This window comes from Haliotis rubra, unplaced genomic scaffold (assembly GCF_003918875.1).
Source record: "Haliotis rubra isolate DU_JTF1 unplaced genomic scaffold, ASM391887v1 Scf303, whole genome shotgun sequence".
Taxonomy (NCBI): Eukaryota; Metazoa; Mollusca; class Gastropoda; order Lepetellida; family Haliotidae; genus Haliotis; species Haliotis rubra.
The window spans coordinates 38,108-60,792 of NW_025766973.1; positions in this window are offsets into that span (position 1 = coordinate 38,108).

A 22,685-nucleotide genomic window follows, 5' to 3' on the forward strand; every position below is an offset into this window, starting at 1 on the left:
TGCACTGCGCTGTTCACAATACGTTAGACACTGAACTCTCTACGATATGTTGCATAATGCACTGCGCTGTTCACAATACGTATGACACTGTACTCTCTACGATATGTAATGCACTGCGCTGTTCACAATACGTAAGACACTGAACTCTCTACGATATGTAATGCACTGCGCTGTTCACAATACGTTAGACACTGAACTCTCTACGATATGTAATGCACTGCGCTGTTCACAATACGTATGACACTGTACTCTCTACGATATGTAATGCACTGCGCTGTTCACAATACGTTAGACACTGAACTCTCTACGATATGTAATGCACTGCGCTGTTCACAATACGTTAGACACTGAACTCTCTACGATATGTAATGCACTGCGCTGTTCACAATACGTAAGACACTGAACTCTCTACGATATGTAATGCACTGCGCTGTTCACAATACGTAAGACACTGAACTCTCTACGATATGTAATGCACTGCGCTGTTCACAATACGTTAGACACTGAACTCTCTACGATATGTAATGCACTGCGCTGTTCACAATACGTATGACACTGAACTCTCTACGATATGTAATGCACTGCGCTGTTCACAATACGTAAGACACTGAACTCTCTACGATATGTAATGCACTGCGCTGTTCACAATACGTAAGACACTGAACTCTCTACGATATGTAATGCACTGCGCTGTTCACAATACGTAAGACACTGAACTCTCTACGATATGTAATGCACTGCGCTGTTCACAATACGTAAGACACTGAACTCTCTACGATATGTAATGCACTGCGCTGTTCGCAATACGTAAGACACTGAACTCTCTACGATATGTAATGCACTGCGCTGTTCACAATACGTAAGACACTGAACTCTCTACGATATGTAATGCACTGCGCTGTTCACAATACGTAAGACACTGAACTCTCTACGATATGTAATGCACTGCGCTGTTCACAATACGTAAGACACTGAACTCTCTACGATATGTAATGCACTGCGCTGTTCACTATACGTAAGACACTGAACTCTCTACGACATGTAATGCACTGCGCTGTTCACAATACGTAAGACACTGAACTCTCTACGACATGTAATGCACTGCGCTGTTCACAATACGTAAGACACTGAACTCTCTACGATATGTAATGCACTGCGCTCTTCGAGATGCGTAACACACCCAGCTCTTTCAGACACGTGCCATACTGAGCTCTGTAACACATTTAACGTAAGAGTTACCTGAAACATGAGTGTGCGGCACGAGGGAGACAGATGGCACAGATAGATCTATATATCACGTTTGATAGAGTGACTTAATGTTGTCAAATCATCTCAATGTGTAATTTAACGCCTGGCCTCTTTCTCGGTCCATAGCGTCGGTATATTTTGGGCCAACACTTTCATAAGTCTCAAAGGTAATAATATTTGTTTACGTCAGAAAAGTTACATGTATAAATAATAACTAACTGCCCCTGTTAAAATATAATGGCGTCCTAAATTACCAAATAATCTCGACTTGCCTATTATGGACACACGTTGACTTCTCATTCGAGAAAGACATAGAGCAAGGCTAATCTCGGAATACGTCACGTGATGTGTAAGGCAAGGTCGTCAAGGGAGACTACCCACCAACAACTTGGCCTTGGGCTGAATTTACACAGTGTTTTGTCTGCAAAGTGGGACACTTTGCACATAACAATATAATGAAACAAGACAGTTGCCGTTTATAGCTGCGAAGCTATCGGAAGATATAAGCGGATGTCGTGTAAGTAGGGTACAGATACAGCTAGCATTTGTGGCGAGTCACGTCACGCACTGTTGACGACATCAGGAATGAATATTCATTAATATCATGACTTATTATCTGTTCATTATAATTAATGCATTAGTACCAAATTAGCAAAACAAAATTATGAAAATATTAAATTTGACTGAAGAGGTGTTATATATCGTGCAATTCATCTGCATAAGGTTTGCTGTTGGTTCTGCCAAGTTAGTGGAGAAATTCATCTTCGATGCGACCATATATATATACATAACATATAGTGAGCGCTTTAAGTGAGTCTAAACTTTTGATGGGTAGTATATGTGCTAGTCCTTTATAAGGCGACTAGATATCATATCTTACTGGTACATAGAATGATATGTGGATGGGTGAGTTGGGCAACAGGAGGGTTGGACGGCATCACGACAAGCCAGCTTCATGTGGAAGGAAACCTCGAAATAATTCAGGTCGCAGATATTTACCATTTCGTTGAAGCCCAAGCATGGGTATTATGCTGACAAACTTAAAAAGATTATCATGGAAATCAGTGATTCCTATGTTGACAAATCTAGAAACATTATCGTGTATTCTCATGTTGACAAACTTCGAAACATTATCAGGGAAATCTGGGATTCCGGTTCAAAAACATAGGTTTCTGGCACGGCCAAGGGATGTAACTCTGCTCAGCGAATTGCGGCGCCTTTACCCGACTCGGTAATCAGTGTCCAATTGTCTTTGAAGCACCTGACAGTATTTACAATTATCGAATGTTTGGTCACTTTTCGTTATTCTGCCTACAAAGGAAATTTCAGGTAATAAAGATAGTGCACTTAAAACAGCTTCCTATTGTGCCTGGCGAGGGCAGGGAACCGGGTCTGTTTTTGCCGCATCAGCACAATTTCAGTTCTTGACGACGTAACACTTCCATGGCTAAAACTGAGTATTCCTGTAGCAGGAGATAATATTACTTTAATCCCTGTTGTAATCTTAATGACTTAATGGACAGAAATGTTGCTACATTTGTTTGTTGTTTAACGCCGCACTCGGCAATATTGGCATTTTCAACCGTGGAATGTAAATAATCCAATCTGGACCACAGAATCAGGTCATTGACATCATGAACTTCATGAAAATTACGCAATTGGGATACTGTGACATGCATCTACCAATTTAGTGAGACTGACCGTACGATCCCGCTGGTCGCTTCTCGTTGTGGACCAATTCTAACTCCAACTGGTCTAACTATGTTACATCCTGGTATGTTGGATATCTGATTATGTTCATGTATTTGTATATGTCATTATGTAATGACCGCCGTTTATGACGGAAGACTTTGGTTTCATGAAAAAATAATAAATAAAATAAAAAAAATAACAAAAAATAACTCCAAATCACCACTGGTCGTTTATAAGAAAATGATGTTATGGGAGCTACGATTGCTGTGTCGCGATGATCTCTAGATTTGTCAGTGTTTGTGTCATACTATATCCTTGCCGCCTTGTCCGTGTTAGAAAATGTGAGGCGACAGCCCAACACTAGGACAACCGTGTACTGGTTGTTGGCAACGCGCCATAGAGATGTGACGTATGATCACCAAATTCGTGTGGCTATATTGCGTTGTGCATGTGCATCTTTGTCCAATAACACATTCCACAGGTATCAAGATGATCTCATGTGACCCCCGACTGACCATTACTCATTGTTTAGCAACGCAAAGACGTACAGACCTCTATTTACGTCTTTGACCATGGAACGTTTCCAGAAAGCAAAGTCTAGTTTTGGTATATATTCCACAGCATTCCGCTGGCGTACAAGATACAGGACGGAGTCTGGAGCAGATGTTATCCTGCCTTGCAGTGACAATACAATCAAACATTGACATGTGGTCTTTCACATCTTGACAGCAGGTGTTATTTCAGTCTTTGTCACCACTTAATGGCCCTCGGTCAACACCAACCCAACCCTTCACAGAAACCCAGACCATGGGAGAAGGGTGTTTACAATTCCATTATCAACTTAATTTGCGGCGTCGCTTGGTTGTGTAACTTCTTAGATACGGCTGCCCAGATTCATGTATCAGCTGGTTATGACCAGTTGACCATCGGTCATTTACACCATTCAAATGACCTTCACCTTTGGTTAACTTCCGGTTATCGCCGCTGGCGAATGTTACATGTGCTGTTCTGGTAAATGTCTGCAACCGTAGTCATTGAGGAAGTTTTGAGACTTGCAACGGCTGATTATAGATTATTGCATAAAACCAATCATATGGTTCTCTTTAGCCCGAATTTAACCTATTTCCATCATGGCTGCAGTCAGAAACAGCTGGGAGTCTTTATAAGTTACACTTAGTAAAGCCCGTGCGTACGATACATCGTTGATTTATGTTTACATATCTATATATTTATTGCTGCCCCCTTGGCTCCGCTCCATGGATAACTCGATTAATTTTCGTTGTATTAATTCATTTGCCCTTATCAAAAGTACCATAATTACATCTTTAGGGACCGTTTATAATATGATGATTTTAAGGGAGTGGGGGATGGGTGTGTGTGTGTGTGTTATTTTATTTTTTTTTTATATATATTTTTATTTTGTGGGTGGGGGGGGTTTGAGGTGTGTGTATGTGTGTGTGTGTGTGTGTGTGTGTTCCATCAGTTTTGTGCACATGTACTAGAGGGTTGTCTTCCATTTTGTACACGACATGCAGGGGTGGAGTCTCTAACTTTGTACATGAACTTTAGCGGGTGGGGTGTCAATCACATTGTACATGTACATGCATCACCCTGACCACTCAGGAATGAAAAATAATAATATTTAACCCCAAAAAGTTAGGTCCATCGACTATCAGAAAGTAATGGTCAAAATTGTTTTTTTTCACAAAACGAAGCATACTTGTTCGTGTCAATTATGAACTATAGTATCTGCTTGTCACTAACGGTGCGACCATTGTTTGGGAGCGATTAATCTAGCAACGGGACAAATACAGATTAGCACCAACAGTAGTTAATCTCATTTAATCCTTCTAGAATTCTCATACCGACGCTGTGGGTGGCCAGCCACGCCTAGATCTCGCCACACCGTTGATCACACGTTACGTCAATGTTACGTTCTGATAGATCGCCCCTTCACCAACACTGTGACGCACCGCAGAATCAAACAGCCGGTCTTATACGTCGTTACTTAATAGGATCAGCTGACGGTGCTTTGTGTTGGAGCCGCGGCAGTAGATGTACAAGTGTTACCTGTGAACTTTTGTGACACCTGTAATCACATGACCCCCACGATTGAAGGGCTTAGGTGACATATTCATCCTATTGAGTGCTGATTGCCATTCAATGTCGGTAATTGCGGCTTTTCTGAGGACAATGCGCTGTCGAACCGTAACACTTTCCGTTGATTGAAAAGTATGGGATTTGATGACGTCAGTCGTTAATGCATTGAACTGCGTGGGACGCAAGATCAAATAGGATTTGTACACACGAACACATGTGTTCTCCGTAGGCGTACAAACACACATAGGTATACACAACTGATACCGCCCTTTATACAGTGAAACCTCGCTAATCGGGATCCTGTTAATACAGAAATTACTATCAGGGCGATATTTTGGCGTGTCTTTTTTCGATATTTCTTTGTGAGTAAACAGCTTAACCTGCTTTATAAGACGGTGAAGGCAGTGTCGTCTCGTCCTACCGGGTACCCATTTACTGAGGTGTATCTGGAACAGAAGAGACACCTTATGTAAGCCCGAAGATCCTAAAACTTTCAGGAGTCAAGTATGTGCATGGACACAGTCAATCACCTATCTACCCCCAGCGGCCAACGTGGACTTACACCTCAGCCGCTCTCTGAGCTGAAGAACCGGGTTCGATTCCCCACATGGGTACATTGTGTGAAGCCCATTTCTAGTGTTTCTCACCGTGATATTGCTGGAATACTGCTAAAAGCGGCGTAAACCTATACTAACTCACTCCTGATCTATATAAGTATGTGCTGTACAGAGAAATACGTGGCGCCACATGTTAAGGTATCACTCTATATACAGTGGGCCATCACTCAGTTCAGACAATCCGCTAATCCAGAAAAAATTAATAAGGATGATTTCCGAGGAATGATAGCGATTACGGAGGGTGCACTGTTTCCTCTTTTCTGAAATGATTCATATTTTATTATGTTAAGCAATTACTTAGTAAACCACATGCCGGGATTCGAACCCTCAACCAGCCGATTTGAGCACTTTGTTCCACTTCTTGATACCGTTGCCACAACTCTTTGATGAGATACACGTGGTTGGTGCGTGGTCACTTGAAAGGGCTATCACACGTTTATAGATCATAAAGTGAGGTTTACCACTGTTCTTTAATTGAGGGCATTAAGGAGAGACGAATCAGAGGCCATAAACTATCCCAAAGAAGTTGTTCCGTGGTCGTTAAAGGCGGTTATCGATACACATCACACAGAGGAGTAACATATGTACTGAAAATATACGCAATAATGTTGAATTCCAGTACACCGGTTGGACGCGTTATCGCCATGGACAAATAGGTCAGTGTGGCCTGAATACTTGCCATGACTTGGTTGTAGGGGGCGTTGTACGCGGCCAGCTGTGTTAGAGGTTGGGCTGGACAGGAGCACACCAAAACAAAGGGTGGTCGGGCTGAGATTAGGATGGTGTGTGTATGTATGTGCGTGTGTCTGTGTGCGTTTGCGTTTTTGCGTCCTGTGAGTGATCGTCTCTGTGCGTGTGTCTGCAGACGTGTGCATGTCCGCTTAGTGTGCGTGTGTGTGAGAGAGAGAAAGAGCGGGAGCGTATGTGTGTGTGTGTGTGTGTGTGTGTGAGTGAGTGAGAGAGTGTGAGTATACGAGAGTGAGGTGAGGTGAGGTGAGGAGAGAAGAGTGAGCATGCGCGGATGGGTTTAACGTCGTGCTTGAGAATATTTCGCTCATATGACGACGTTATACGAGAGAGAGAGAGAGAGAGAGAGAGAGAGAGTGAGCGGATCAGAGGGAGCACCCCAGAGGGGTGCCCCCAAAACGAAAATCCTGTATCCGCCCCTGGTGAGTAGAGAGAGAGATAGAGAGAGAGAGAGAGAGAGAGAGAGAGAGAGAGAGAGAGAGAGAGAGAGAGAGAGAGAGAGAGAATCGGCCATCTAGCGTACCTTCCAGGTTACAATGTAAAGACAACAAAACCGAACAATACCCTCAAGCGGCTCCAAGTTTTTTCAGTGTTGTCCCAATTCGGCATTACATATTATACCTGTCACGAAACCTGCATTGTTTTTCTTTAAAAATCGTGACATTTCGAAACAGAAGTCACTAATGGCAGCAAATACCGTCATGGAACCCATTCACATGCAAGATGTCTTGCATCAACCATATAACTCAAAATCTTATCACATGCAAGATGTCTAGCATCAACCATATAACTCAAAATCTGATCACGTGATAGGTGTCTGGTACATCAATCTTATCAGGAATCATCTTATGTAAATCGTATCATCGCATGCCCACACGGGGTGTCTGGTACCAAACATATGGCTGTCGGGAATCAAATTTCATCAATTTTTACGAATGTTCCACGACGACCTGACAAACATACACAGTCAGTACAGCTCCCATACCTCTTTTATCAAAGCCATGTTTTCTCGAGTGGACTATTACTGTGCAGTTGTCATGTATGGAAAACTCAAACAGTCTTGTTTTCCTAAATCTCAAAATGATTGAGTGTTTGCTGTGGTTCGCACTTATTATGACTATCTATTACAAATAAACGTCCCCAACCCCCACCCCAACAATACCCCACCCAGTGAAGGGGTGAGGGGGTGGGGTGGATATGTTGCTGGGTTGGGTGGCAGGGGCGGATACAGCTTTTTGAGAAAGGGGGGGTGCACACAATTGAGAAAAGGAGGGGTGCACACTTCATTTTCACTTGAGTTTCAATGGTCATTTAACAAACTTTCCGCACAAAAGGGGGGTGCGCACCCCTGCACCCCCCTCTGGATCCGCCTATGGGTGGTCAGGTCAAGGGATATCAAGTGGCAGTAGTTGGTACCCATGGTTGACATTTGTTACCCCTCTCAGCTGGGTATTGTACTGGGATTGTGGAACGCCTCTCATTAAAGGTTAGCGCAGATAGCATTCAGTTTACTATCACGCCATTCACTTAACCCGGCTCAGAATCCCAGTCTATGACGCTACAGTCTGTCTTACATGTACCAAGCAAATGCTCGGTTCAAGGTAAAGCTCCTGAGACTGGGTGCAGGCACACAACTGGAGGAGTGTGCGAGATCGTACGAGAGTCTGCGAGACTTTGGTCCGCTGTGACATGCGGCTAAAAACGGTCGCGGTGATTGCTGTTTGAACCGATCTAACATGTCACTGATTCTGTTAGATTGCGCCGACCTTTCATCAGGAGCAAACACAACATTTAAATTACGCTGAGTTGACATTTTACATGTAACGTCGACCACGGTCACCCAGACACGGAAAACGTGGGAAAATACAGATGTCAAGAGTGCACCTTTACAGTAGAGCCGCTCTCTCCCCCAAGCCCCCTTCCCCCATCCCTCTCTCGATACCCACAAATCCGAATGTTTGCTCGAATGAACCGTGTGTGGTTTAACCTCGATCCTGCAAGCGAACGCACGTCCTCTACGACATATTTTACAATATATATTCGTGAGAAATCTGCCTCCAAGACATCACAGGACACATCAATTTGTACGTCCATCTTAAGTCCAGAATAGTTTAGCCAATCTAAATGGCCTCATCTCTTAATGTCAGCATTTCTCGTCACCATTTGGATCTTAATTTCTATTTGTGGATGTACGAACGGAAAAAGCACCCGGGTTTCATATATAGTCCAATAAATATATATTCTGAATGTAAATATCTTATAACGTTTTTAAGTGGCATTTAGAAGCTGGTCATGATGAAGAGGAACACTTTGTATGTCCTCGACTTTTAGATCTCAATTCACAATTTGTACATTTATGTTCATGCAGTGGATATTTGCGTGTTAGTTAGGTGTGTGTGTGTGTGTGTGTGTGTGTGTGTGTGTGTGTGTGTGTGTGTGTGTGTGTGTGTGTGTGTGTGTGTGTGTGTGTGTGTGTGTGTGTGTGTGTGGGTTGGATTGGTATGATACTCCCACACATGGTCTTTGAATGGGAAGAACACACAATTAAATTTTAGCTGTCGGGTGCTCAAATAGCACCTTTGTTTAACTGTAGCTTACCTCACGCCTGCTTGCAGCTAATCATATACTAGCAGTATGTAACAAGAATAGCCCCAAAAGAAGTTGACAGACATTTGAAATGGTCATTATGAGACCTTCTCTTCAGAATCGCAACATTCATGACATCTGACTTGCCACGAGCCCGTCATCCACATGTGACGTCACGTCAGCAAGACAACCATGTTCGGTTGGTGCATCTATGCCACGAGCCCGTCATCCACATCTTCTGGACGTCTGTAAGACCATTGTACAACCATTCGTGATGTGCGTAGTAACAATGGACCCATCTGTGGACAGCACAGTACCATTCATGTGATTTGTATCTCGGATGCTCTCTACTCCAAGCTAGGTGTGCTTGACAGTTATTGGGAACACATGTGGTTGAAGAGTTTGTGTCCGCATATTGAGCTCCCCCAACCGGTTTCGCTCGACCAGTGAAGATCCGGGTTAGAATTTGCCTTCAGCAACTCATCCTGCCGTAAGAGGCGACTAGCGGGATCGGTGGTCAGGCTCGCTGACTTGGTTGATACATGTCATCGTATCCCAATTGCATAGATCGATGCTCATGCTGTTGATCACTGGATTGTCTGGTCCAGACTCGATTATTTACAGACCACCTCTACAGGGTTAGAACTGGTCTTCAGCAACCCATGCTTGTCGTAAGAGGCGACCAACGGGACCGGGTGGTCAGGCTCGCTGACTTGGTTGACACCATCGTTGCGTAGAACGATGCTCATGCTGTTGAGAGGGTCGACCAACGGGCTGGAATATTGCTGAGTGGCGGCGGTGGTCCAGAGGCTCGACCAGCTATCAAGTGACTTCCGTTAATCATTTTCATTAGTTTGACCCCCTTTGTTTACTTGCTATGTCATTTTAGTATCCCGATTGCGTAGAACGATGCTCATGCTGTTGATCACTGGATTGCCTGGTCCGGTCTCGATTATTTTCAGACCACCGCCAAGTGGCTGGAATATTGCTGAGTGCGGCTTTAAACAACAAACCAACAACCTCAACACTGATTACACACGTATAGTATGACCAGAAATTATTGAGAATTTTAGGAATATGTTTAATTGGATTTCTAGTATAAACAACCTTGACCAGCTATCAAGTGCTTGGTTTCATTCAAGAGAGACAACTCCGTTAATCCTTTTTCATTAGTTTGTGAAGAGTTATCCCCTTTGTTTACTTGCTAGCAGACGACATTTTCAGTGATCCTCAGTATGGATGATTTAGAGAAGAGGAAGTTGATTTTAGAGTATTATAACAAGGACATCAGATCAGCTAAAGTGATTTCAAGTAGAACAGGCATCCCTTTGTCCACTGTTTATCGTGTTTTGAAAAATATTGCAAATGGATATGGCATTGAGCACCAGGGAGGCGCAGGTAGGCCCAGAAAATTGACTGTCTGTGACAGGAGGCGGCTTGGTATTCTTGTTTCTAAAAAACAAACGAAGGAGTTTAGAAAACTTAAGGCTGGATATGATTGATAGAGGAACTGTGGCTGTCTGTAAGGAGACAATTAGAACTGAGCTGCATGCAATGGGTTGGCAGAAAAGTCGAGGAATTCCATCACCGATCATGAAACCTGAACAAAAGGAGCGAAGGTTGAACTGGTGCTTACAGCATAGAAATTTTAACTGGGACAATGTTATTTTCTCAGATGAAAGTTCTGTGTGGCTGTTTCCTAATACACTGAAATTCTGGACCAAACAAACTGAAAAACCTTTGTATCAGCGCCCAAAGTACAGTCCGAAATTTAACGTGTGGGGTGGCATATCTGTGTTAGGGGCAACGCCCCTCTGTGTATTTGAAGGGAATATGAACAGTGAGCGGTGCACAGATATTCTCGAGGGACATTTACTTCCATCTGCTCACGTGTTCTATGGAACATTTTTGATTTTCCAGCAGGACAACGACCCAAAACATCGTTCAAAGCATTCACAGGCCTGGCTTCGGACCCAAAATATGACATTATTAGATTGGCCAAGCTATAGCCCTGACCTAAATCCAATAGAAAATGTTTGGGGACTTATGAAGGAAAGTGTCAATAAGAAAAATCTGACAAATATTGCTGAAATGAAAGAAGAGGTGGTCCGATATTGGGACAACTTCTTTGATCAGTAGTATGCCCCGCCGCATTGAAGCCTGCATTGCTGCCCATGGTGACTTGACAAAATACTAACTGTCTTTGAATCTGGAGTTATGTTCTGCTAATATTCACATTTAAAACGTGAGTAATGAGTGAAAAAAAAAAAAATTACAATCTTAAATTCTCAATAATTTCTGGTTGTACTGTAAGACCATTGAAGGTGTGAGTTATCTCCCCTAGTTGGGTACTCGAGGCTATTTACTCTCGATCCATGCTCGAACACTCGAAAAACTGTCAGCGGGCTTGTTTACGCTTAAGTGTTTATATCCATTTCTGAGTGGTTCGACTGAAATAACCGTGTTTATCTGTGTTTATTTCATACGATATTGACCAGTGACACTTGGTGTCAGTATCACGCGGAGTTGATTACAGGTGTGTCGATTATTCCAAACAGGCATATCAGCTGACCAGTGAGAGTCTGTGACCGAATTATGACGGGAGGCTGGCCGATAAATCAGTTATTATTTCAGTCTATTTATACAGTTTACATTGTTACATATTACTACGCACAAAGTATACTATGGCATGTGCGTCCCTGTGTGCTGTTATCGAAACTGGAAACTTCAAACAATCTGGCTGATACAAACTGTGACAAATACTGGTTATATTGTTTTCCTTTTTTAATTTAGTATTTGAATAAGTGGGCCATCGATTTGACCACAAAGAGGGAGACGGCACTGAATGGACAACAGGCAAACGAGACACCGATTTGACCATAGTGGTTCAACAAGAAATTGGTGTCACCACCACTGACCAGCGTAAGGGACAGTGAATTGACCACAATGGTTCAACAAAACATAGCTGACCAGCGTAAGGGACTGTGGATTTGCCATAGCTGAACAGCGTAAGGGACTGTGGGTTTGCCATAGCTGACCAGCGTAAGGGACTGTGGGTTTGCCATAGCTGACCAGCGTAAGGGACTGTGGATTTTGCCATAGCTGACCAGCGTAAGGGACTGTGGGTTTGCCATAGCTGACCAGCGTAAGGGACTGTAAGGGTTTGCCATAGCTGACCAGCGTAAGGGACTGTGGGTTGCCAAAGCTGACCAGCGTAAGGGACTGTGGATTTTGCCATAGCTGACCAGCGTAAGGGGACTGTGGATTGGCCATAGCTGACCAGCGTAAGGGATGTGGATTTGATTGACCAGCGTATGGACTATAGCTGACCAGCGTAAGGGACTGTGGATTTGCCATAGCTGACCATAACTGACCAGCGTAAGGGACTGTGGATTGGCCATAGCTGACCAGCGTAAGGGACTGTGGATTTGCCATAGCTGACCAGCGTAAGGGACTGTGGGTTTGCCATAGCTGACCAGCGTAAGGGACTGTGGGTTTGCCATAGCTGACCAGCGTAAGGGACAGTGGATTTGCCATAGCTGACCAGCGTAAGTGTCAGTGGATTGGCCAAAGTGGTTCAATGAGACATTGATATCACAATAACTGACTAGCGTAAGTGACACCGATTTGACCATAGTGGTCAACAAGACATTGATACCACGATAGCTGACTAGCGTACGGGGCAGTATCTGACCACAGTATGCTGACGAGACACACCTCTGACCACAACAACCACAGTCAAACAAGAAGATGAGGTGACCGCAACCTGACAACGATCAATGTATGTTGCGACATAATAATATGTAAATTATAACTTATTTGCATTGTCACCATTTCATAATTTCAGTAGCATCACTCTGATGCATTATGAATTTTGCTTTACACAGATCAGAGTTTTTCGCAAGAGTTGTTTTGGCTCCCCCTAAGACGTAAATACATGTTTACGTCTTTGGCTCCACCAAATTTATCAATCAACGTAAAGAAGGTCTGATGGGCATGATCGACAATCCCCTCCCTAACCCCTGACGACTTCAACAAAACAGTTTGAATATAGCCCCAAAGTCGAGGCGGGTTCTATATGTAGGTAGCAGCTACATCGGTATGACCCATGACCCTGCATACATTAACCGTGATCCCAAACCAACTGCACAACCATTGCAAGATGATGCGATAACAAGGCATAGCTACAAATGGCGGGAAAGTAGAGGTGACCTTCTCGCGTTAGAGTTCCTTTGTCAGTGGTTGTTATCGGATGCCATTCAAATCACGTGACCTTGATTACTACCCACAATCGGTAGCACGTAAACATTATAAGTAATACAGTGTCAATGACGAAAACCTAAAAACAACAACAATTGTTCTCTTACTTGGAACAACCGAATATGTCCTGACGGTATTTGCAGACACTGCATCAGCTGACTAGGAAATACAGTGCTAGAATACTCTTCTCTGAATGTTGGTTTACGAATAAATATGTATGTTAATACTGCTTGGTGCACATACAGGACAATTAGTACGGTTGTCCCAGTTCTGGTTTTTCTTTTCGCCAACAGGGCCACAGGGAACGTATATGGCCAGAGGAATAATTCATTGTAATAAACAACCTGTTTATAACCCCGGCCCTGTCACTAAGTGTTATCAAATATGTTACTCACAAGGTTGGTTGGGTTATTGTTATACGCTGCAGTCATCTGGAAGACTCATCTGTTGCTTACCGCCGCAGTCACCAATATTCCAGCTATATGGCGGCGGTCTGTGAATAATCGAGTCTGGACCAGACAATCCAGTGATCAACATCATGAGCATCGATCACGTGCTGTTGATCGTAATTGTGATACGATGATATGTGTCAACCAAATCAGCGAGCCTGACGACAAACATGGGTTGTTGAAGATCAGATCTTCACGTTCTAACCCAGATCTTCACGGGGAGACAAGCATGGGTTGTTGAAGACCAAGTCTAACCCGAGATCTTCACGGGGAGACAAGCATGGGTTGTTGAAGACCAAGTCTAACCGAGATCTTCACGAGATCTTCACGGGGAGACAAGCATGGGTTGTTGAAGACCAAGACCAAGTCTAACCGAGATCTTCACGGGGAGACAAGCATGGGTTGTTGAAGACCAATTCTAACCCAGATCTTCACGGGGAGACAAGCATGGGTTGTTGAAGACCAGATTCAACGGGGAGACAAGCATGGGTTGTTGAAGACCAATTCTAACCCAGATCTTCACGGGGAGAGACAAGCATGGGTTGTTGAAGACCAAGTCTAACCGAGATCTTCACGGGGAGACAAGCATGGGTTGTTGAAGACCAAGATCTAAGACAAGCCAGTTCTAACCGAGATCTTCACGGGGAGACAAGCATGGGTTGTTGAAGACCAAGTTCTAACCGAGATCTTCACGGGGAGACAAGCATGGGTTGTTGAAGAGACCAAGACCAAGTTCTAACCATGAGATCTTCACGGGGAGACAAGCATGGGTTGTTGAAGACCAATTCTAACCCAGTTCTAACCGAGATCTTCACGGGGAGACAAGCATGGGTTGTTGAAGACCAGTTCTAACCGAGATCTTCACGGGGAGACAAGCATGGGTTGTTGAAGACCAAGTCTAACCGAGATCTTCACGGGGAGACAAGCATGGGTTGTTGAAGACCAAGTCTAACCGAGATCTTCACGGGTCCTACTCACAACCAAATGTTTCTTTTGACAATGCTTAATCCGTGATATTATGACGGATTAGGTAAAGCCATATACCAAAAATGGCTATTTTCAAGTTCTTTTAAGTACAGCTTGTTCAGCTTGACCTGAGCTACTCTACATATGCATGGCCCGGGAGGTCAAATGGCACAAACGGCAGGGCGAGTTAACTTCATTAAATAGGTGAGCAGAGAATGTTATTAATGCTGCGTTCGTGCGAAGCATGCATACATGGATTCGTTACAGAACCTGTCCCGGAAAACAACACTTCTGAAAAAACAATCATTTCATGTTTTAATTGAATTGTTTATACAGTCATATGCTATCTATTTTGGTTTGCTAACTTTGCAAAGTACAGACGTCAATTACTTTCACAATCCGATTCACTCTTATCACTCTCTACACCCATTTCAATTATCACTGTTCAGCTGCAATATTTCTGTCCCAGTATTTAGGACATTGCTGACGATTTCTCGACACTGAGTTGTCAAACGGCGACCTGGTCTCGGCTGTTCGGACATGTTGACAATCAACTGACAAAGGTACACCCCTTCACAATAATAGACCCAACCAGTTGTGACACGGTCACGCAATACATTAGTATTCACTTGATCAGGTCAATATCAAGCTGAACAAGCTGTAATTGCGCATGTTACGGTTGAACGTGACAACATTCAACAATGCGTTCAACTATGCCTCACTGGAATAGCAAGTATGTATTGTTACAGATAAGTTACACATCCCAATTTATCATATGTAATGTTTTCATGAAATAAGCACTTATCATAAACTGGATAAACATGAATGACCTATGTATGCAAATGTGGCTAGTGACGTCATAATATTTAACCTTTGACCGCTTTGCGTAATATATCATTTTAAAAAAGCTTAGAAATGAGAATGGTGTTTTCCTTAAATAGCATCAGATGTCGCATGGAATGCCTGTGTGCAGTGACCCTAATTCATCTCACGCCCAATGTCTGTCTGAGGAATACTGTACAAAACACCCTCACATATTATCCACATCAGTCCGGTATTTGAACTATAGGGGTCTAGTGTATCAAGTCTTTGATACGATGATGGCTGGAGTAACGCTTAGTCTCTGAATATATAATTTCGATTGTAACAAATATACCCATTTAAATTGAAAAGGAGCCCCAGGGAGACCAGAGATTCAGAACCTGGGGAGATCTAGACTTGCTTCATTTAGGGCTTTAGCGTTGCAGGGTGGGCTAGGCTGCAGGAAAATAATATGATTCAGTGATTGGTGAGTTACGAGTGAACCGATTTGAACAGTTGAGTTATGTTCCGTCGTTTGAAACTCACGGTCTCTTTGCTGAAACCCACGATTTCATTGGTGAAATTCACGATTCCCATGATTTCATTGGTGAAATCCACGATTCCCATGATATTAGTGGTGAAACCTACGACTTTATTGGTGAAACCCACGATCTTCTCGGTGAAACCCAAGATTGTATTGGTTACACCTACTATGTGTTGACAGACTTAGGATCAGACTCAGGTGAAACTTGGGATTGGAATAAGCAACAATAGACAACATCCTGACATGCTCAGGGGACATAACTCGACATTGCAAATTAGAAGACTGTTTTATGTCCGTTTCTGAAAATTTGTACATAAATCAAAGGGTGGTTGTTATGTGTTTTTCGTGAGACACTTGTCATTCCATCGAATTATTGTTTTAAGATAAGAGTGAGCATTTTCCAGCAACATCACGACGGGGGACAGGAGAAATGTGCTTCACATAGTGTGCCCATGTGGGGAATCGAACCCGTGTCTTCGGCGTGACGAGCAAATGCTTTAACCACCAGCCTACCCCACCACCCCTTTTAAGATAAGAATCAGGCACCCGAGAAGATAGGCTAAAAGTAATAATGTTCAGTGCCAACTCAACCAGACAGATTTTAAAACTTTGGAAAAATTACAATTAAGAGTCTTGAAAGGTTGGAGGTGTGTCGGCTGTAAACTTTCTTGTTTCTCCTGTCAACCTATAAAAACATCAAGCAATAGAGTTCGACTAACATACATGAGAAGGCTCGATTTTAAAAACTTTTAACGAAAAGTTAACTCCTGGCAAGCCCGTTGGCCAAGGTAGAATTGTTACCAAATGTCAGGAATGTTTCTATTTACATGGCTTTGTAGAAACCCTCTCAAACGCTTGCTAACATATTAGAAAAAACCCAAAAAACAACAAGAACACAATAGAGAAAAATGAACTGCATTAGCCTGAACACGGTATTGTAGAAACCTTCCAGAACCAACCGAGAAACGTTGACATGAAAGATGTTGGATGTCAGGCACGTTAGTGAGTGAGTATGGTTTTACGCCGCTCTTAGCTGTATTCCAGCAATATCACGGTGGGGGACACCAGAAATGGGCTACACACATTGTACCCATATGGGGAATCGAACCCGGGTTTTCGGCGTGACGAGCGAACGCTCTAACCACTAAGCTACCCCGTCGCCCCTCGGCACATTAGCACTCAAAACATTTCACGTGATTATTAATAAAGTCAACTATTTGATTGGTATTATAAAAGTTGGTGAGTAGATACTAAGACATGGATAAAGTTTCCTTAATCAAATTTTTTAGTGCTTTTGTTGGACGTGCCACGGACCTGCACGACTTATCTAGGTCAGTTGTCGTACATTATTCGGACACCATCTTTATCCAGACCAGCTGGGGTTGCAGATCAGGATCTCAGTGATGGAGGGTAGCTGCTTGTTTGATGGCTACTTAAAGGTGAACCTAATGAAGAGCGATCCAGGGAAACCCACGGAGTCCAAAGGCTGACTGGTTACTACTGTAAGATTGACTGTTATCGGTGGCTGAATGGGGTAGGTATGTATAGTGGGGGACATAGCTTGCCCCGCTACGTGTGGAATGTGCCTGGTCTACCACCAAGAATCACAGCAGTGTCTTCACGACTTCAGGGTGTGGTGGAAATCTGAGTGCACGAACTACCATTCCTCGGATATCCTGACTAAAGCATAGTCCAGACTAACGCTTAGTCTTATATATATAGATATATATATATATATATTATAGAAACAAATAATTCCATTTAATTTGAAAAGGAGCCCAAGCGACAAGGGATATTCAGAACCTGAAGAAATCTAGACTTGCTTCATTTAGGGCTTCAGCATTGCAGAAAGGGCTGGCCGGATTGGGGAAATGATTCCGTTCAAGAGCTGTGGGACAGACTATAGCCCTATTCCCTTACCATCCCTTAACACTTCCGCAAAGGCCTTACTAATGCTATTGTCCTCAATGAAGCAAGTATTTCAATATGTCCAGAACCTTGAATTGCTTCCGTGTCATTTTGGGTTTTTTCATAACAAAACATCAAGTCTTGCTCTGTTCAAATGCAACCTTTGCTCGAGTTTATGTTTCACATGCAGTGAAACTACTCGGTGGAGTTAGTAATACTCTGACGAACACTTAAAGCAACTCCAAGTGTTTCGACCGTAGTGGTGATCGCACTTGGGTTATTTTGATTTTCCAACATGTCCGCCTATCGCTCTTGCAATTGACACTCGCCAGCAGTTTTGATGGAATATCCCAGGTATCAGTTTGAGTGGGTGAGTGAGTTTAGTTTTACGCCGCACTCAGCAATATTCCAGGTAAATGGCGGCGGTCGGTAATTAATCGAGTCTGGACCAAGCAGTCCAGTGATCAACATCATGAGCATCGAGCTACGCAACTGTGATACGACGACGTGTGTCAACCAAGTCAGCGCGCCTGACCACCCGATCCCCTTAGTCGCCCTTACGACAAGCATGGGTTACTAAAGACCAGTTCTAACCCGGATCTTCAAGGTCAGGTATCAGTTTGAGCGATGCACAATACCGTAAAACACTTTTTCATAATCATTCTTTAATCTGACGTATCAATTATGACAAATAATTGAAAAAGTCATTTGGTTCGTTCCACTTCAGGTATTCTTTCAACTTTGATATAAGTATATAAATACACATTTTGTAGGTCCATTGATTCCATACAGTGGGACCAGCTGGCAGGTGTCATATTGTCCATAGGGTCCAGCTTGCCCTTTGTATATTTTAAGATGTGTTTTGTAGTTGTCGATTTATATGTTAATGTAAAGAGTACAAATTGATATAAATGCATTAGAAATCATCGTCATTAACCATGTGGTGTAAATGACAAAGATATTTCGTTTTTTTCAGTCACCGCCCGTCATGCTGTGTTGTTGGACCATTTTACTGGAATGGAAATATGGTTTCTGATTCCCGTGTTATAGGTTTCCATTCACACAGCTACATGCCGTTGTCTCTGGCGACATTACGATCAAGCTCAGATTGGTTACCGTTAAATCTCTGTCAATTAATTCCTATCCTCATCAACAATTTAGCAAGGTGATGGGTCTCTTTGGACTTTCGGATGCTACCCGTGAAGGTCCGGGTTAGAATATTGATCTTCAGTAACCCATGCTTGTCGTAAGAGGCGACTAACGGGATCGGGTGGTCAGACTCGCTGACTTGGTTGACACATGTCATCGGTTCCCCATTGCGCAGATCGATCCTCATCCTGTTGATCACTGGATTGTCTGGATTGTCGATTATTTACAGACCGACGTCATATAGACCTGGGTGCGGCGTAAAACTAAACTCACTCACTCACTCACTTTCGGTATGCGTTTCATTGTACATAGACCCCTTGAAGATCCAGGTTAAAACGTGCTTACACCAGCCGATGCTTGTCTTAAGCTGATACTAACGGGATCGGTCATTCAGGCTCCCTGGCGCTGTATCTCAGTTGCGTGGATGGATGCCCCATGGTGCCAATCACTTCATTATCAGGCCCAGAATCCATAATTTACGTATTGCGCAGATGTTGCTGATTGTGCCGGTGATCAAAGAAGTTTGTTTTAAACTTTAACAGTTGCTTCATTTTGTTAAAACTTGGTATTTCCCGCTGTTTTCTAACTCAATAAATATGGATCCGGAAAATAGAATAATATTATGTCATTACATACTTGTGCTTTGTGGGCTCCAGTAAGTAAGAAACAAACAGAAAACAAAAAAACAACAACTCTCATCTATTACAATATCTCATATGTACTTTCACGAAAACGCCACCTTTCTTTGAAAAGTGGGTGGCTGTCCTCTGCGCGTTGTGTGTGGTGTACTGGGGACTAGAATCTTTATATATACTAGTATGAATGAATAGCTGGTTATCAGTATTTTATTGGCTGTGCGTCTATATAAAGGCTAACACTGTTCTGTCAGGCTTCCATGGACTCACAAGAGGATTGTTTAATTCATTCTAAAAGGTTATCCGTCCACATATCTACGTTCGAACGTTATAACAGCTGTAATTATTGTCTACATAAATGCTCGCACGACTAAAATACAGCCCTTGAGTCAACTTGAGTGTCTCTCAGAGGCCCTTGAGCGTATTTATTCAAATACCAAGTAACCCCATTCCGTTTACCCATACACTGCCCTGACAACCTAAGACTTGCACAAGTCTCTCGGGAAATAAATAACAATTCCTAAATTATGTAAGTAATAAGTACAAGTTGTTCTTATAAGAGAATGGCGGTTTTTTATATCCGTTTGGGACCCGTGAAGATCCGGGTTAGAATTGGACTTCAGTAACCAATGTTCGTCGTAAGAGGGGGTGGGTGGGGTGCGCTTCGAAACACTCACTGCAACGTAGGCTGTAACACAAATTCCTGACTCCGTAACCGCTTATGTTGGCGTTACTTTACATCAAAGTCATCGACTTCAGCGACTACAGGGGACTCGAATACACATTAAGTTACCAACGTAAGCAAAGTATTTGGTTTTGTGATGAATCCTTCTTTAAAAGAGAGATGTGAGGATTTATGCGTAGGCTATCATCGACGAAATGAGCGTTATACCGGAAGTTGCACGCTCGAGGTTAACGGATTCTGTGTAAGCGGTATTCTAAGCCATGGAATATGGATGATAAACATATCTTGTTCATTTCCGACTAAACAATTGTGCCTTATTTCGACGATATTTTACACGATTCCGACTCTGCAAGCATCACATCAATAGCCGGGTGGGCATGCTCAGTCTGGATACGACTGTGCAGACTATTCGCCTAGACATGTTGACTAGTTGCTAGACTAAGGCTTAGTCTCTGAATATATATAATTTTGATAGTAACAAACAAGCCCATTTATATTGAAAAGGAGCCCTAGGGAGACCAGAGAGACCTGAACCTGAGGAAATCTAGACTTGCTTTATTTAGGGCTTTAGCACTGTAGAGAGGGCTTGGCAGTAGGGGAAAATAATGTGGTTCAGGGACTGTGAGACAGACTAACTAGTTGCCTATGTTTCAAGACATGATACACCCCTTGTCAAGTGTCTTAGTAACAAGGTATTAAGATCATGTCTTAAGGCGAGCATCATTTGCAAACTCCACGGTATGCCCCCCCCGTAACCCCCCTCCCCTCTTTCAACGAAATACGTCATATTCTGAAGCGCCCGTTTCATTAATAAGCCTGCGCTATGTATATATAATCCTTTTTCATTTTTGATCAATAAATTGTCTGCCTGGGTTTATTCTTGCCCGTGTCAGCATGTACAGATGCTGTTCTCCATCTCATTATACTGACGTTGTTTTTGTACCTACCGCAAACCTGGAACCGTTTATTGCACTTATAAATAGGATAATGAGGCTCTCGTATACGCAAGATGATGTCATACACACAAGCTATCAGGATTATACATGCAGACAGCATGGAAGACCCGTCTGTGAGATGCCCTACAGTTATAGATGATGACTTAATTTGCGATCCCATCTCTGTTTTCCTCATGGCCTTGGAAAAATAAGAAAAACCAAAAATACTTCAAGGTTCGAAAATTTGTTTAAAAATACCTCAACAATATATGTTTATATTCACTCTGTTTAAGGTTGATAATCCAAAACTATTTCACGGTTCGAAAGTTGTGAGTAGAATAGTTTATACATTGTGCATAACTACCTCTTCAATGTATATTCTTGATTCACTCTGTTAGGAAAGTTAATAACCAGGGCCCCGTTTCACAAAGCGATCTTAGCGCTAAGGCAATCCTAACCCCCATTAACATCGACTTATGACAGTAATAGCGTTGAGATCGCTTTGTGAAGCTGGACCCTGGGTACGGTTTTACGAAACGATGTCAGTGGTTTGTTATGTCTATCAATGTTTGGGGCGGTGGGGTAGCATAGTGTCTAAAGCGTTGGCTCGTCACGCCAAAGACCCGGGTTCGATTCCCCACATGGGTACAATGTGTGAAGCCCATTTCTGGTGTCCCCCTGCCGCGATATGGCTGGAATATTGCTAAAAGCGGCGTAAAACCATACTCACTCACTCACTCACTCTATCAATGTTTAACAGTGGTAGTTAGACGGTCCTAGTGCTACGGTCGCTTTGTGAAACAGGGCCCTGTATCTTGATGAACCCAACTCTCGGTATGAAGGCAAAGATCGATCGTATTAGGCAGGTTGGTGAAAGGAAGATTGGTGGTGGTAATCGTGATCTACTTGTCTCCCTCCCTCTGCAATGTTTATCACCCAGGGGATTCCGTATCAAATAGATCACTAGTACTCGTTCTATTAGAAGACTGGATTACAAGGAATGGCCTGATTGATCCTGGGGCATTGTAAGTGAATAGTGTTATACGCCGCAGTCTGCAATGTAACAACTATATTATACTGTGGCTACATGGTAATGCATGCTCTCTCTATATATTCATCTGATGGCTCAGTATAGGGCATGTGTGACAAACTCGTCCAAAACGTATCACAATTCGTCGAGCTGACGAAGGTCCCTTTTGTGTGTTTGATTCTGTTTCTAGGTTTGTCAACCCCATACCTGACCCGCCGTGATTAATTCGATTACTGTTCAAAGAAGCGTGAGCCATATTTACTCGCTAATGTCTGATCCATGAAGCTACGGGATAGAACTGGTCTTCAGCAACATGTAGCAAGAGGTGACTAG